This window comes from Gossypium arboreum, chromosome 10 (assembly GCF_025698485.1).
Source record: "Gossypium arboreum isolate Shixiya-1 chromosome 10, ASM2569848v2, whole genome shotgun sequence".
Lineage (NCBI taxonomy): Eukaryota > Viridiplantae > Streptophyta > Magnoliopsida > Malvales > Malvaceae > Gossypium > Gossypium arboreum.
The window spans coordinates 10285780-10304275 of record NC_069079.1 but is presented as its reverse complement, the minus strand read 5'-3'; positions in this window follow the sequence as shown (position 1 = coordinate 10304275).

Sequence of the window (18496 nt, the reverse complement as noted above, 5' to 3'; positions counted from 1 at the left end):
TTTTCTTCATGGTCGAATCTTGTAAATTCTCCAAAAGATGCCTTTGCTAGTTCCTTGCTGCTTAATCTGATCCTAGATCTCTTGCTCGCTTATTTCCATGATACTCATCAAAAAGTGCCGGTTCCTAGATAATCTTCGTTGGCAATTAAATCAAGTCATGTATTTCTTTGTGGACTTCCGGCTTTCTCTTGTCATGCTCTTGGATAACCTTTGTTGGCTTGAATCTCTGGCAATTACATCATGTATTCCTCCGTGGACTACCAGCTTTCTCTCCTTGTGTTTACTTGGACTATATTCAGACGACCGCACTATAATCTACTTTATCAAGAACTTCATTTCTTTATGACAAACTATTCTATTTAGGAATCGAATTTCAAATCAACACCTTCTTTTCTTTGATGTAATGTAATGTAATGTAATATAAATGCATAAATGCCAAAAGGTATCGATCTCGATTCAGTTTCATTTTAGAAAACGTTATTTAAGGAACAAAAGTCTTTTCATAAAACGGATTACAAATACGCTTTCGCTCGTAGGCCCAGAGTCTTAACCCTATCTAATAACAAAGCTAACTCTCGTCCTCTATCTGAACTGCCCCACTTTATATTGCCTTAGGACGAGTAACGGTGCATAGCCAACGACTCCTCAAATCTCAGGAAGAGGTACCCAATCAAAACTGCTGCAGGGATAAAGGACTTCATTAGGATTCATCCAATGTGCTTTCCACAAAACCTCCTCCTCTCGAAGATTCTGAAGAATATCCATCCACCTTTCTTCTATTATATCGTCTCTCCTTAGTGTAGTTGCTGCTTCCTTTAAGGGGGAATAACCCTCAAAGAACACTCAGCAATGAACCTTCTCAAGCTTCCAAAAGTGACTATGGAACCATACTAACAACAACTGTGCGCATCCAATGAATCTACTTCACCGGCTTTTCGACATTTACTTCAAGGATCTAAATGTCTCAACTAGGATTGCTAGCACCGGTGTGTTCTGTTTACCAATACGATCAAACAAACCTGTGACTGCCTCATCTATGTGCCCTATCGCCTTCAGGAAAATCACCAAGCCGTAAATACTTAAGGCCAAAACGTTGACCTTATTCTTTACATCTGGGTGTGTCAATATCAGATCCCTCAAAATGGCCCACGGAATGCACTTACTATCGCCCTTTTGCTGCACTCGAGCTACAGCCCACTGCTCACTTATCCCTGTGATCATCACTAATTTCCTCACGAAAATTGGGAGACTAACAGGCCTAACATAAGCCTTGTTACCTTGAATTCTCGGACAGCGAAGCAAGGTTGTATACTCCTCCAAAGTAGGCACTGCATCTACCTCTCCAAATGTAAAGCAACTATAAGCAGGGTTCCAGAACTGTACCATAGCTCGAAACAGATGCTTATCTACCTTAATGTCTAGCAAATAAGAAATATCTCCATAAGTCTGAAAGAAAAGCTGTCTAGCCTCGTCATCCCATTGGGCCCAAATGTCTTTCATCTTCTGAAAATATTCTGTGTCGAACTGATACGAGTAAAGTCCCACAACTTTGATGTATATCCCTCGGTGACACTATCTCCTTTCTCTAACTGGGTTTTCTCTGACCACGCACAAACAGAAGAGTTGTCCTCCACTTTAAGATATTCGTTCCTTATTACAAAACTTCCTAACTCAGAAATCGAACCTTGAATCGACACCTTTTAATGATGAATGATATGCGATGATGACAAAATAAAAAAAACAAGTCAGTATCATATAAAAAGATGTAATAAGCAAGCACTTATAAAGGTAAGTACTAAAGTTCATCACCATACTACCTAGAGCAAGCACTTAAAGTTCACTATATGTAGTTCAGTTCTAAAGCAAGGGTACCTAAACCAGCAGATTCCTCGATCCTCACCCATTATAGGCTCATATGGACCAAGTTCGGTTTAGAAGGATACATTTCGCTATGACCATGCGGAGATGAAAATCTCACGAAGACATAGGTACAGATATATCCCGGAAGTAATCCACTAACTCATGCGGAGGTGAAAACCTCACGAAAGCTTAGCTTCTCACTCCCACTTAAGGGTGCGACCACAACGGCCATGAAAATGCAATGTGTGCGAGAAAAATAACATATGCAGCAAACACATGAAAAACAAAAGATCATAGGGATGTTTGAAATTTCGATAAAAGGACAGAAATCAATCAATTTTACTGCTTGACTCTCTTATTAGTCCCCAGTGGAGTCGCCAAGCTGTCGAAACCATTTTTTAAAGGGATGTTTGAAAAATAGAGATTGACTTTTGAAAAACGAAAACGGGAGTCGCCACCAACCTTTTTAGGTGTGATTGGATCACCTTATAAAACGTTTTGGTCTACGAAAATTAAGAAAATAGGTTCGGGAGTTGGTTACATACGAGGAAGGATTAGCACCCTCGCAACGCCCAAATTGGTACCAAATTGAATAGTTTTCTGTCTTAATATCAAAAATTTGAAAGGATTTAAAAATAGGATCCTTTTTTTAAAACCGGAATTATTTAAGTCGAAAAATCGAGATTTCTTAGCTCCGAAAGAATACAAATATCACATCCAGCATGATAGGACACGATATTCTTAAACTCTCTTAACTGAAATCATCTCGTGATTTATAAAATCTATTTAGAAGGATACTTTAGGGATTTAGACAAACGGGAAATCGCAACCTAGCATGTTAGGGCACTATTTCTTGAATTCCTAAATACGAAAAATATTGACTCATTTTAGAAAAACTTTTGGATAAAATATGACAATTAAATGAAATATATTTTTAGAATAATGATTTGAGTAAAATTTAAAGAAAATACAATTTCCTAAGAGTAATAAAAAAATTTTTAAAAATGAAAGAGCTTGATATGATACTAAAATTATTAAAAATTAAAAATATAAAAAAATCAGGAAATATGGATTAAATCAAAATAAAAGGGTTGAAAAACGAAGATGAACAAAGAATAAAATAAGAACAAACCGTAGAAAATAAGAACGTAAGTGGGAGAGAAATTTGAGTGAAAGCTCTAAAAAATTTTTATTGTTTCCCAAAACTCCAGTGTGTTTACAATGAAGGGAGAGACCTCTATTTATAGTTGAACCTCCTTAAATCCAACGGTACAGATCAATTACATCAACAGTTAAGATTAAAAGGTATCTACAAATTAAATCTCTAAGATTACAAAATCATAATCATATCTAAGATTGTATCATATCTAAGATTGCATATCATATCTAAGATTGCATATCATTGAAGATTATATTTCCATATGAGTCAAGCTTGTAGATGGACCTTAAATCTTTTCAAGTAATGGGCCATTCCGATCGGGCCAAATTATATTTGTAATTCTGGACTAAACTTGGACTTCGTTTTTTTTGGGGTTAATTATTTTTGTTTTTGGACTTATTTCTGGGCCCGGGCAAAATTGAGTGTCTACAGATTTAATTTGTATGTTATTATTAATGGAAATATTGTGTTAAAAACATGGAAAGAATGATGGATGATTTTATGTTTGTAATTCAAAATAAGCATGGTTGCTAAATTTATTAAGTATATGAGAAATTAAAGTTATAAATTTACATTGATGAATGGTTTATATTATTCATGTGTTAGAATAATGGAGAAATTATTATTGTATGAAAAAGAATATATGAAGATTATTTGGAATAAGGAAAATTGGAACTTAAATAGAATATTTAGTAAATCAAGGATGATTTGAAGTTTGATCAATTATAGTAAATAGATTAGAGAGGATTGATATATGTAAAGAATTACAAATTTCATGAATAAAGTGTTCAATTTTGACAAAACTTGAGTTCGAGGATTGATTTGTAAAATAAGAAAATACGATTTTTAGGGACTGAATCATAAAATTTTGTAAATTTGTGATTTTAGAGACTAAATCATAAAAATTGCAAATTTTGAATTCTACGGATTGTTTTGTAAAAAATGTAGAATCTTAAGCATTGGGACCGTTTTGTAAATCTTGAGACATTTAAGTATAAATATGAACAAAATAATTATATACTTGATTATATGAAATATTTGGTAAATAAATATACATTAAATTAAATAATAGAAATTTGAAATTGGTAAGTTTTTTTTTAATAAAATAGTTGGCCTCCATTAAAACCAAAATGAACACAAAACAAGGGACATAAACTGTCCCATCAAATAGGATAGCAAACTATTGAAATTGGTAAGTTAGAGTAGTTATGATTTGTATGTGATTTGGAATATTTATTTGAGTTGTGTATACAAATTTGTGATGAATTAGTAAGAATGATTTTAAATTAAATTTTAAATTAGTAAGAATGATTTTAAATTAAATTTTAAGGATATGAAATAAGCATAGATGGTAGATATATATATATATATATAAATTTTGATATCAAAGAAAAATTGAATTTCAAATGTTGAAATTGAGTTGAGTTCAATAATAATAGTAAATTAAGTGCTTGAATGTTATGAAAATTTTTAATGTAACATTTCTTATTCAAATCTGTTACCAGATCGGGTAAAGGGTGTTACAAAAATACCTAATTTCGTAGGCCACACTTTCATCCATCCTCTAAAATCAATATATATTTTTATAAACGGGCCAAAAATAAAACAAAAATAAAAAAGAGAAGACAAATTTTATTATTAGTCCATGTTTTATGTGTAAGCTGCAAATTTATTTCCTATAATCTAATTTGGCCAATTTTACTTTCTATACTCTTTCGAATTTTGAAATTCTGATTTTGACTTAAACAATAGTAATTAATTTCATTAGGTCTAGTTCTACTATTAGCCTTATACAATAGTTAAGTTATAAATTTTGTCTTTATTCTCCAATTTGATAATTTTTAGTTTATATGTTTTTTTTAAAAGGTAAAATTTCGTTAAGACAAACTAAAGTAGACGTACAAACATACAAACATATTGCCATTTGCCTCCCATAATTGACTTTCACTACTAAACCCCCAGGCAATATTTTTTCAATATCATAAAATCAACAACATAAGAAAAAAAACACATATTAACCACATACACTTAACATATTTGAACCTCTTTTAATCCCGACCTTTGCTAGTCTACTAGAAACATTATTGTCTTTTGGCTGCTTCACAAAATCTATGGCATGCCATAGTCGTATAGTTGAATGTGTTAGACGCCCTAGCTGGGGAAGACCAATTCTCAACATTGCTACGTGAGTCTCGATAACAACTTGTGAAAGGTAACCCACTTCTAAATAAAGAAGGTAAAGTAGACTTCCTTTTTAGCAAGCACCTTTGCATAAGCTAGATTTGATACACCAATATATTTTAAGAAGATAATTAACCATAAACCATTGTGATTTCTAAGGATGTCACCAATCTTAGTGGGTTCGAAAATTCCTCTTATTACCCTATTGATTGAATTTTCCTTTGATTTAGTCTTATATGGGATGATGATATAACCAACCAGATTGCCTAACTTCTTATAAGAAATGCCTTAGCTGGTGATGTTTTTGCATGGGGACATGCACTGAATAATGTCTATTCCACTAAATCGTGCTTTAATTGGCTGCTTTTAAATTCCTTAAGGATGGGTCCCCATAGGGTTTTTTGGAAGGAAATTTAAAGGTTGAGGACTCTTCCCAATATTTGACTTTTTAGATGGAGACTTGGCCATAGCATTCACCATACAACTGAGAGATGTGTCATGTTTATTATTAGAGCAGGCCTTAGGCGTCCTAGGTGTAGGGTGCCCAAGGAGGATGTTTTGCATGCTCTAGGGATTGTTCTATATTGAGAGATGCTCTGACCCTTTGTAGTATTAATAATGATGTGCTTTCTTTGTCTTTTTGTAGTGTGATCAATTGGCTAGAATCGACTATGATGAAGATAGACAAGCGTTTCCTAGCTTTCTAGTGCTTCTTTGGCAACTATGGGAGGCTAGGGATATGACTGTGATCCAAGGACGTGATGTCTCTTCTTAGGACGTGGTTTTACGTGCTTAGCCCATATCACCATAACTTTAGGGTGCATAACCTTTTGTTCGCACTGATGTTACCTAAACGTTCGATCATTGCTTGGTGAATTCTATCTTGTGAAGATGTTTCCAAAATCAATGTTGACGTGGTATGGAACATGGAGTCGAGAACTGCTACTTATGGTGCTATTTTTTATGACCATGAGAGGATAATGCTTGTCGGCTTCACTGGCATGATTGGTAAGGCTTTTGATGCTCCTTTGGTTGAGGCTCTTTTTTTGTATTGTGTTGCTCAAAAGGCCATTGAAAAAGGTTTTTCTAGAGATGTTATAAAGTCAAATTGAACTTTTATTATAAACAAGTTTAATAGTCGTGCTCTAGATTTATCTTTCTATGGTTGTATTGTTAGGCAGATCTTAGCTTTTTATGAGTCGTTTGTTGATGTTAGTTTCTCTTCTACCTGTAAATTAGCGAATTGTGTTTCTCATTGTTTGGCACATTGGTTGATAGATAGGACCGATGTCCTTGATTTTGGTTTGGACTATCCGAATTTCATACACCAATTGGTGTTGGATGATATTTCTTAACTAATATATTTTTTCCCTTTTTGGGCATTTTCTTTAAAAATCAAGAGATTGAATTTCACATGTCCTATCAAAGGCGGACTCTACTTGCGAATCAGTTCCCTCACACTATTCTTCTAAGCAGGACTACAATTACAAAGAGAAATAAGAAAGCCATTGAAAGATTGCATTGAATCCAGTCACTTCACTTTGCACCACTAGCCCAATCTCATCACTACAATGTCATAAAGTTAAACAACACTGAACATTTTACCATTAATGTAACGTCCCCCTACCCGAGACCGTTGCCGGAGTCAAGCAGGAGACATTACAAAACTTATCTTAGCACTTAAACAGTTTTCGTAGTAAACTATCCATCTGCGTCACGGTCGCTAAAAAAATCATATCTCGAGTTACGAAACTCGAAATCCAATTCTGTAAATTTTCCCTGAAACTAAACTCATATATCTACTTACTAATTTTTTTCTAGAATTTTTGAGGCCAATTAGTACAGTTTATTAGAAAAAGTCTCCCCTGTTTCAGGGTTCAGCTACTCTGACCCTTGTGCACTACGAATCAAATTTCTTCTTGTACAGAAATCCAATGACTATGCCATTTATTTCAATTAAAAATAGACTCAATAAGGAATCCATAAAAATAAAGTTTGAGTCCTAATTCTTAATACACAATTTATGGTGAATTTCTAAAGTCAGAACAGGGAATCCAGAAATTGTTCTAACCCTGTTTCACCAAAACGTAAATATCTCATAAAATACAACTCTTTTACCTATTTTGTTTCTTCCATATAAAAATAGATTCATTAAGCTTCAATTACATATTTTATTCATCATCTAATTCACTTTATACTATTTTTGGTATATTTTCAAAGTTGGACTACTGTTACTGTCCAAATCTGTTTTAGTATAAAATGTAGATAACTAAGTTTATAACATCTTCATTTCTTCTCTACAACATTTACCAACAATTCCTCTTATTACTCTTCACTAACATATCAAAACATACCATACTTAAGGTTTTGGTAACATTTACAAAACATACCAAAATATCACTTAACAACTTAGATACTTTCAAAATGACCAAAAGACATCCTAGGTACAATGCCATTTTCCAAAAGATAGAAACTTCACCAATTTGAGTTTGGGGATCGAAACTTATATTTGAGTCCTTATACTTTCGTACCTAGCTGCGCGCGAAATAAACCGTCTGACGAGAATACTCTCAGTGGTATTTCTATAAACAATAGCTTAATCAACTTTAAAACATGGTAATTCAAACACATTATTGCTATTATTAAATATCAATCGATACTTTAATAACCTTTACTTTATTTACCCTTATTAACATAACTCGGATACTAACGGATACACGGATCCAACCCACACTCCAGGATAAGCACATAGTGCTTCATCGGAACAAATCCGGAACTTTAACATTATAGTACACAAAGTACTTCATCGGAACAAATCCGGAACTTTAACGATGAGTCGACACATAGTGTCTCATCGACTCAATGTCGGAATATCCCAATACTTCCAATTCCTATGACATGTCAACTATATCTGACTAGCCCGACACTGCTAATAGGGTATTCAAAATCACATTCATTTCAATATGGTAAAAATACTTACCTCATTCACATTTTCATACAATATAAATATCAAATATAGCAATAACGATTAAGCTCGGTTTATAGAAATACAAACCACTATTTATCGAATTTAATTGATATCTTCGTTCACTTTCTCTTTTGCCTTCTTTGATGACGTATCCGGTGCTACGTTTGCTACTAACAATCATACAATTAAAAATCATCAATATACTAATTCATAAAACACATTTTCACTTTCTATCAAACTTTTACAAAAATTCCAATTTCGTCCTTTTTCCATTACTAATCTTTTTTTCTTTAACTTAAGCTTCATATTCTCTTTTAATCAACTCATTAACAATTTCTAACTCATAATATTCATTATAAAACATAAATTTTGAGCTCTATTCAACTTAATCCCTATTTAAACCTAACTTAGAATTCTTTTAATAAATCACCCAATTTTCACTTCTAACTTCAATTCCTATCAATTTAACCCATAAAACCTCAATTTATTCAACTAAATCAATATCTAAAAATTTTCTATTTTTCTTCATTTTAACCTCATACATGTAGAACTTTGAATTAGGCATCCATAAACATAAAAATCATAAAAAAAATGAGCTAAAACAACTTACCAATCAAGCTTTAGGGCCATAATCCTCAAATTTCCCTTTTCTATTTCTTTCTTTCTTTCTTTCTTTCTTTCTCACGTTTGCTCTCTGTAACTCTTTCTATGTTTCTTTACTCATTATTCTTTATTCATTATACTATATTATATTATTATTAACCTATAATAAATATAAAATTAACATGTGTAATAGCTATAACATAAAATATCTTATAGCTATTACACATATATACCAACTATTACACATGTTATATCATACATTCACACACATGGCACTTAGGGTCTAATTGCTAGATTAGTCCCTTTTACTTCTTTAATCTATAATTAAACTTTTATTCCTTATGCAATTTAATCCTTTAAACTAAATTCAAGCTACTTCACTTAATTAAACACTGAATAACCATTCAACTATAATTCATAAATATTTCTAATAAATATTCATGAATAAATTTCACGGAAACAGTACTCAAGACTCAATTTCCGATACCGTAACTTTCGGTTCATTACAATTAAACACAATCTCATTTTGAAAAAGTTATATAGATAGTGTCATATATCAAATTACTTTTGGTTGCATACAAATTACCATGAAAAACAATGAAGTCTAAGGAATCTTATGACATGACCAATGAATACTACAAAGCACACACTATTACTGCCACACCTTCCATGTCATGTCACAATAAAAAAACAAATGTTCTACGAACTCAGGAGCTAAATGGAAAAAAAAACAGAAGTAGTCGATTCAAGAGAAATTATTTCCCTCTTAGCCAATTCAATATTTGTTCGAATTCTACCCTGTAAAGGTCTCCAAATGAACACTTCAACTTTTCAAATGGTGCTAGACCAGCCCACATGTGCATCCGAATATTATTCTACAATAGATCCCTTGTAGCAAACTACTTGCAATATTCCTAGCAAAAAAAAAAAAAACCATTAGACGACCCCAACCACCTCAATCTATCAACTTTCAATTCACCAAGAGCATATCTACCCAAGACAAAAATGAAGAATCCCAAATAGGAATCTCCTAGCCAAATAAGGTTTTGCGCAAGAACAAAATTTCATCTTCACTAGTGCCTTTCCTAGTAACCAAATTCAAAAATTTCACAATTATCTTTGTAGAGAAAGTATAAATTATCAAGATCACAAACTTAAGCTCTATATTTCTTTCCCACTTGTTTGAAAAAAAATTTAAAAGAATTTCCATCTCCAACTTTGAAACAAATATCACTCATAAATGCATCATTAGCCTACTCCGGAGAAGAAAAAGGTCGAACGATGCTGCTCTAAATCCATGAATTCTTTTGTACATTACAGTTAGATAGTAGCAAGTTATTATACTCATTTTCATATTTCACAATTAACACCCTTCTCCACAAGTTGTCCTTATTTGAGTTAAATCTTCATAATCTCTTGTAGAATAATGCATGATTTTTAACCCTTACGTCAATCAATCCAAGGCTTCCAAATAGTTTAGGAATGCAAATATCATCCCATTTTTCTCAATATATTTTCATGTTTACGTTTGATCCCCAAATGAATTTAGTAATCCCCTTGTGAATAATACCACATATTGAAGCTCGCACTTGAAAATTAGACAAAAAATAAACTGGGAGATTAGATACAATTGATTCAATAGGCATCAATGTACCTCTAGTAGAAAGGAATTTAGCTTTCCAATTTTCCAATCTATCAACCTAAGGTAATTTATTGGAAAGGAATCAACTAAACATTTTATCCTAAAAACCCATCTTTCGACCATGGCTTCATCTGAATTGATGTCATAGGTTCTAGTTTTCATAAGGTTAAGTTCTAGATTGGAAGCCAACTCAAAGCAACATAATATTCTCTTTATGTTCAACACTTGCATCTCACTTGCCTCATAAAACAAGATCAAGTTATTTTCCCAAGCCTATTGGTTGTTGTCTTGTTCAATGGAATAATGATAGACGTTGATGAGACACTAATGAATTCATGAATGCAACTTGTCCTTAAAAGCACATTTTTAGCATAATAAGATCCTAGAATCCTTGATCAGCAAAATTGTATGATTTCCTAAAATTGACTTTAAAAGCAATCCTCTCAAGGCTTTTTATATAAGAAAAATATAATACCATATGTAGTATTAATAAGTCAGTAACAATAATAATGCAATACGATACAGTAGCAGTAACACAACAGAATACATGTAATAGGAAAGGTTGAAAATTAGAAGAAGACTTTTGTTGAGTCCTATATGAATATTTTCCTTAAGATAGATTCGATCTCTCCTTGATGCTTTGAGTAACGTTGGACGTCTGTCTCCCAGGATACAACAACAAACGACCATAGTAGTAGCACAACAATAGTGATCAATCGAACACAATCTTGCCTTTCTCCATTACCATGAGGAATGAATTTAGAAGGAAATTTTTTATATTGATGATTTTTGATGATGTGTTTTGAAAGTCTCTGTCGAGGCCATTTTTTAAACCGAGTCTTGGAAAATGGGGATTGACTAAAAAACGAAAATGGGAGTCGCCACCAATCTTTTTTTGGTGTGATTGGATCACCTTTAAAACATTTTTTTTAAAATCATTAGTTTTTGGTCTACGAAATAAAAGAACGGGTCCGGGAGTCGGTTACGTACGAAGAAGGATTAGCACCCTCGTAACGCCCAAAAATTGGTACCTAATTGATTATCAAAATGTCTTTAATGTCGGAAATTTAAAAATTTTGAGATGCAATCCTCTTTTAATATTTTTGATTTTTGAAAATTAGGGTTTACTTGTATCAAATAAATCAAAATATTATATCCAATAAGTTAGGACACAATATTTTTAAGATATTTGACACTAAGTTAGCCCTTTCTTTGAAATCCCTATCTTGAAACGACAAAACGCCACATCCAATAAGTTAGGACACAACGCTTTGAAATTCCAAAATAGTTGCCCGTATTTTGAAAATTTTTTAAAAACTTAGAAGGGTACTTGACTATTTGAACTCAATATGAAAAGTCGCAACCCAGTAAGTTAGGGCACTACTTTTCTCGAAGCTTCCAAACACCAAGCATTGCCTTTTTATTTTTGAAAACTTGGAATCTCGTTTTTTAGTTTGATGCATGAGGAATCGTATTACATTATAAATCATGCATGATAACATATTATCGTAATAGGTAAATAAAACATGCATTTAAACAATATGATAGCAATAATACAAAGATCATACACTAGATACATACATGTTTAAAATTACATAACATCATATATACAAAGATACACATAGCATATATTGAAGATGAATAAACATGTAAACATGCAAAATAATAATTAACTTAAAGGTGATGCATGATATACAATTTGACATAAATATTCATACAAATACAATAATATATAAAATAATAATAATGATATAATATTATATATATCAAGCAAACAATGCCTAATGAAATATGAAACTAGCATTTAATACATAAATGATATATAATATAAAAATATACATAAGTTTAAAAATAACGAAATAAAAACATTTAGTACCCATTTAATATGCAAGTAACAATGTGAATAATAATATACATGAAAAAATATATAATAGATAATAATAATATGAAATAATATATTGTTAAAATGTAAGATAATATAAAATATATAAATACTATGTGATAAAAATATAATAAATAAATAATAAGTAATGATATATGTTAAAATATATATTAATATGATAATAAAAATATGAAGTAATATAATATAATAAGATATAAGTAAATAATTATAAAATATATATAATATGTATATTCATCTTAACATATAATAATATATGTATAAAGTTTAAAATAAATAGGTTATAAATAAGTTAAAAGGGATAAAAGGGACTAAAATTGAACATAAATAAAAGTCAGTGGCTAATTTAAAAAAACTGAGATCGGACCTAAATGAAACGGCCACTAAAACCCTAGGGATTCATCGGGAAATTTTCCCTTGTCCTTAAACGGCATCGTTTCGTTATAAGCCTTAGATTGGTTTCCGTTAGGACTAAATTGAAACAAAATTAAATTATTAGGGATGAATTAAAAATAAATAAGATGAAATTATAAATATTAAAATGGCCAGAGGGCCAATTGAGTAATTAACCCAATTCTCAAAAACATGCGGATCTTCCCCGGGTAATCGGGTTAATGCGCGGATCCTGAGGCCTTGAAACGATGTCGTTTTTAGGCTTATTGACTTAAGCAAAAATGACACTGCCTCTTTTAAGCTATATAAGCCCGAATTTTAACCTAAAAACATTTAGAAACCTGGTTAAAAAAAATCTAATAAAATCCTCCATAGGAGAATGTGGGCAGACCCTCGGAGTGCCATCGTGCCTCCGTCATCGGGTTCCCACGCGCCCACGCTCCACCTTTGATGCCGTTGCATATGGCGGTTAGAGTTTTCAAAGCCCTATTTTTCGTAGCAAATCAAAAAGGTAACTCCTTTTTACTGTTTTTTTAAAATATATTTTTGCTATATGCTGTATCAAAAGATAATAAATATCGAAAAGAAAGAAAAAAATTGAAATATCACCTATATTCTTCAGTTTACTCCTTGATTTCTCTTTTTATATATTTTGTATTTATCAAAAAAAAAACCGTAGTCTTTACAGGTTAGAAAAAGGGCTTTTATAGCCTTTTCTGCAAATATTTACATTTTAGGGAAAAAAATCTTCGATTTCTTTCCATATTCGTTTTGCTTTTGCTGTGTTTCTTTCTATATTTGTTCCTTGTCTGTCGCGATTTCTTTCCCTTGTTTGCAGGTAAACCCCGAGAGAATCACGGTGGTGAGTGCTCTAGCCTCTGATCAGTGCGCCGATCACGGATCCTGGCATTACGGCGTTGATGGGGTTGCTGGAACGGCATGAGTTGAAGGGTCGAGACGCTTGGGATGGCTTCTGGAATCTTCTGTTTGCGACGCGAGGAGAAAAAGGGCAAAAACCCTAGGGTTTCCTGCCTTGGTGTAATAGTTTGGGCCAATTGGGCCACTTTAGTCCTAGGTCTGTTTAGGTCTGCTGTAATGTGTCTAGTTTAAGTCTGGGTTTGCTGGGTAGTTTTAGGCCTGCTGGGTTGTAACCGGGCATAAGGTTTAGGCCATTTGATTTTGGGCCTACGGGTTAGTGGGTTTTAACATTTGTAAAAGGACTGTTAAAAACTTTTATTATTATTATTATTTTATATTTTGGACTATGCCTTGGCTTCCAATGGGCCGGGCAAAATTGAGGTATTAAAGCTGCCCCTCTTTGCTCATAGCTGTGTAATAGGAATAGAGCAAAGATATAAAAGAACCAATTTTGCCTGGGCTCGTCGAATCTTGAATTCTTGGATCTGCTCTTCGTCGAATACAGAGATGCCAAATCATCTTGGATCTACCTCAATAAGGTCAAATCTGCTACGTCTTCGATTTGTTCCTTGTAAACACAAGAATGCCAAATCATCTTGGATCTGCTTCAGTAAAATCATCTGAAGGTGAGATCTGCTATGTATCTGCTCTCCGTCGAATATGGAGACGCCAAACTTTGATTTTTTCTCTGACAATACAGAAATGTCAAATCATCTTAGACGTAAGCACGTGAAAGCCAAATCAATTATGTCTTCGATTTGTTCCTTGTGAACACAAGAATATCAAATCATCTTGGATCTACTTCAGTATAAACATTTGAAGGTGAGATCTGCTATGTATCTGCTCTCCATCGAATATGGAGATGCCAGACTTCGATTTTTTCTCTGACAATACAGAGATGCCAAATCATCTTAGATTTGCTTCAGCGCAAGCACGTGAAAGCCAAATTAGCTATGTCTTCGATTCGCTCCTTGTAAGCACAAGGATGCCAAATCATCTTGGATCTTCTTCAGTATAAACATCTGAAGGTGGGATCCGTTATGTATCTGCTCTCCATCGAATATGGAGATGCCAGACTTCAATTTGTTCTCTGACAATACAGAGATACCAAATCATCTTAGATTCGCTTCAGCGTAAGCACGTGAAAGCCAAATCAGCTATGTCTTCGATTTGTTCCTTGTAAGCACAAGAATGCCAAACCATCTTGGATCTGCTTCAGTATAATCATCTGAAGGTGAGATCTGCTATGTATCTGCTCTTCGTCGAATATGGAGATACCAGACTTCGATTTGTTCTCTGACAATACAGAGATGCCAAATTATCTTAGATTCGCTTCAGCGTAAGCACGTGAAAGCCAAATCAGCTATGTCTTCGATTTGTTCCTTGTAAGCACAAGGATACCAAACCATCTTGGATCTGCTTCAGTATAAACATCTGAAGGCCAGATCTGCTGTGCTGCTGCCTATTACCTTACTGCTTAGGGGATTAAGGCGCGTCGTCTTTGATAACCTGTATAATGATTATGCCTGATAATTAGGATGTTATGATCGAAATGAGTCGAATGTTCCTAATTAAACATGTTATGATGCAAAATGTTGTGAACATGACTCCTATCCTAGACGTCACCACTCATTCCTTCATTTGTCTTTTCTTTTCTCAAAGTATTATTCTTGCTCAGCCTGTAGGCCTGTATTCCCTCCTCCAATGCTACGATCCACTGAGGATGTCTGTAAGATAATCTTTCCTTGGAATTGAATCGTTGGTTTTGTCCATTTTCCTTTTGGATTGGAAGAAAGAAATTCCTCGAGTTCCTTCATTCCTTACTTACGTGAATTTCTCGAATAATTGTCCTACTTTAGTTTCTTGTATTATCTAGAAATTCCAGAGTAATGCGTAAAACTTCGTTTGTGAACATATTTAGTTCATCTATCATTATTTCAATGTAGAACAATAGAAGATGAATAAACTTTTAAGAATAATTGGATTTGAATGAATTATCAAAAAAGATACAAAAGAAATTAATATGAAAGCCTATCTTTAAGAAGAAATAGAATCTAAAGATAGCAAACAGGATAAAAGTTAGATGCCCAAAATATCGCCGCTTCAGTGTCTATACACCAGCTCCATAAAGTCTTTCTTGAGTTCGATATGTGTTTAAAAGATCCAAAGTACTTTGTTGATGCCCCAATATACAACGTGCTTCGCTCTATATTGAATCAAATATAGCAAGATCACTGTGTACTCTTCAAAATTTGAGCTGCCCTTTTGGGTTTTCAACTCAAAACCCCTTTGGTTACAAGGTGCCCTTTGTGGGTTTTCACCTTGGCCTCTCCGTTTTTTTTTTGTAAATCTCAAGGTGCCCTTTGTGGGTTTTCACCTTGGATTCTCTTCTCCTTTAGACAAAATATTTTTTAACTGATTCTGAGTTCACTGGATTGGGTAAACTTTTCCCATCCATTTCTGTTAAGATCAATGCACCACCAGAGAAAGCTTTCTTCACGACGCACGGCCCCTCCCAATTCGACATCCATTTCCCCCTAAAGTCTTTTTGAATAGGAAGGATTTTTTTTAGTACAAGGTCTCCTTCGTGAAACTCTCTTGGTCGAACTTTCTTGTCATAAGCTCACATCATTCGCTTTTGATACATCTGACCATGTCGAATGGCTCTTAGCCTCTTTTCCTCAATCAAGTTCAACTGGTCATATCGAGATTGAACCCATTCAGCTTCATCTAACCTTATCTCCGTCAAAATTCGAAGAGAAGGTATTTCTACTTCAATAGGTAACACTGCTTCCATCCCATAAACTAACGAGAATGGGGTTGCCCCAGTAGAGGTTCTGACAGATGTTCGATAGGCCAGGAGTGCAAACGGTAACTTCTCATGCCAATCTCTATAGGTATCAGTCATCTTCCCCACTATTTTCTTAATGTTCTTGTTGGCGGCCTCCACTGCCCCATTCATTTTTGGACGATAAGGAGAAGAATTGTGATGCTTGATCTTGAACTAGTCGCAAACCTCTGCTATTGTTTTGTTGTTCAAGTTCAATGCATTGTCGGATATGATCCTTTCAGGTATTCCATACCAACAAATGATCTCTTTCTTTAAGAATCGACTCACAACTGACTTAGTAACATTCGCGTAAGACGCGGCCTCTACCCATTTTGTAAAGTAGTCAATTACCACGAAGATAAACCGATGTCCATTCGAAGCTTTCGGTGATATTGGTCCAATGACATCCATGCCCCACATGGAAAAGGGCCATAGAGAGGTCATAACATGCAAAGGTGAAGGTGGTACATGAATTTTGTCCCCATAAATCTGACACTTATGGCATTTCTTGGTATAGTTGATATAGTCCCCTTCCATAGTGGCCCAATAATAGCCAAACCTCATTATTTGCCTTGTCATTGTGAACCCATTTGCATGCGTCCCACATACACCTTCATGAACTTATTCTAAAATTAGCTTAGCTTCCACAGCATCGACGCATCTCAAAAGTACTTGGTCTTTCCTTCTCCTGTACAGGATATCTCCGTCCAAGACATAGTTGCAAGCTAACCTTCTCAAAGTTCGTTTGTCATTTTCATTGTCCTATTCAGGGTATTTACGATATCTTACATATCGTAATATATCCTGATACCAAGGGTTATCATCCTTTTCTTCCTTCTCAATGTTGCAACAATGAGCTGGAGCCTCGTAGACGCTCATTTGAATTGGTCTCATCTCTTCCTCTTTATTCGCCTTAATCATTGAGGCCAAGGTTGCTAAAGCATCTGCCATCTGATTTTCGTCTCGTGGGAGATAATTGAAGGTGATGTCATCAAACTTCTCAAGTAACCCCAAAACTACCTTTCGATAATTGATTAATTTAGGGTCCCTTGCCTCCCATTCACCTCTAAGCTGATAAATTACCAAAGCAAAATCTCCGTATACTTCTAGGGTTTTTATACCTCGCTCTATAGCTGCTTAAAGTCCCATGATGCATGCTTCATACTCAGCCATATTGTTTGTGCAATCAAAATCCAACTTGCACGTGAACGGGTAATGATCGCTCTTCGGGGATACCAAAACTGCCCCAATTTCATTTCCGATTGTATTAGAAGCCCCATCAAAATTTAGCTTCCAAGGAGAATCTTAGGACGTTGCTATACACATTAACTCCTCATTTGAAAAATCAACGTTCAATGGCTCATAATCCTCTAGAGCCCTACTGGCCAAGAAGTCTGCTACCACACTTCCTTTTATAGCCTTCTGACTTATGTAGACTATATCAAACTCCGAAAGCAAAATTTGCCATCTCGCCATTCTCCCATTTAGAGCCGTTAACTCTATCATGTATTTCAATGGATCAAGCTTTGAGATGAGCCAAGTGGTATGGTATAGCATGTACTGTCTTAATCTTCGTGTTGTCCAAATCAGCGTACAGCACAACTTTTCAATTGGTGGATATCTCATTTCACAGTCAGTGAATTTCTTACTGAGATAATAAATTACCTTCTCCTTTTTTCTTGACTCGTTATGCTGACCAAGCATACATCCCATAGAATTACTGAACACTGACAAGTATAGTATCAACGGTTTATCTGGGCTTGGCGGAGATAATACCGGAGCATTCAACAAATACTTCTTGACCTTTTCAAAAGTATTCTGACACTCCTCATTCCAAGTACATTGATTGTGCTTTCTGAGGAAGCGAAAGATAGGATCGCATTTCTCGGTCAGTTGTGAAATGAACCGAGCGATGTAATTCAACCTTCCTAGGAATCCTCGAACTTCCTTCTGAGTACGTGGTGGAGGCAAATCTTGTATTGCCCTGACTTTGTCTGAATCAACTTCTATTCCCTTTTCACTGACTACGAAACCCAATAGTT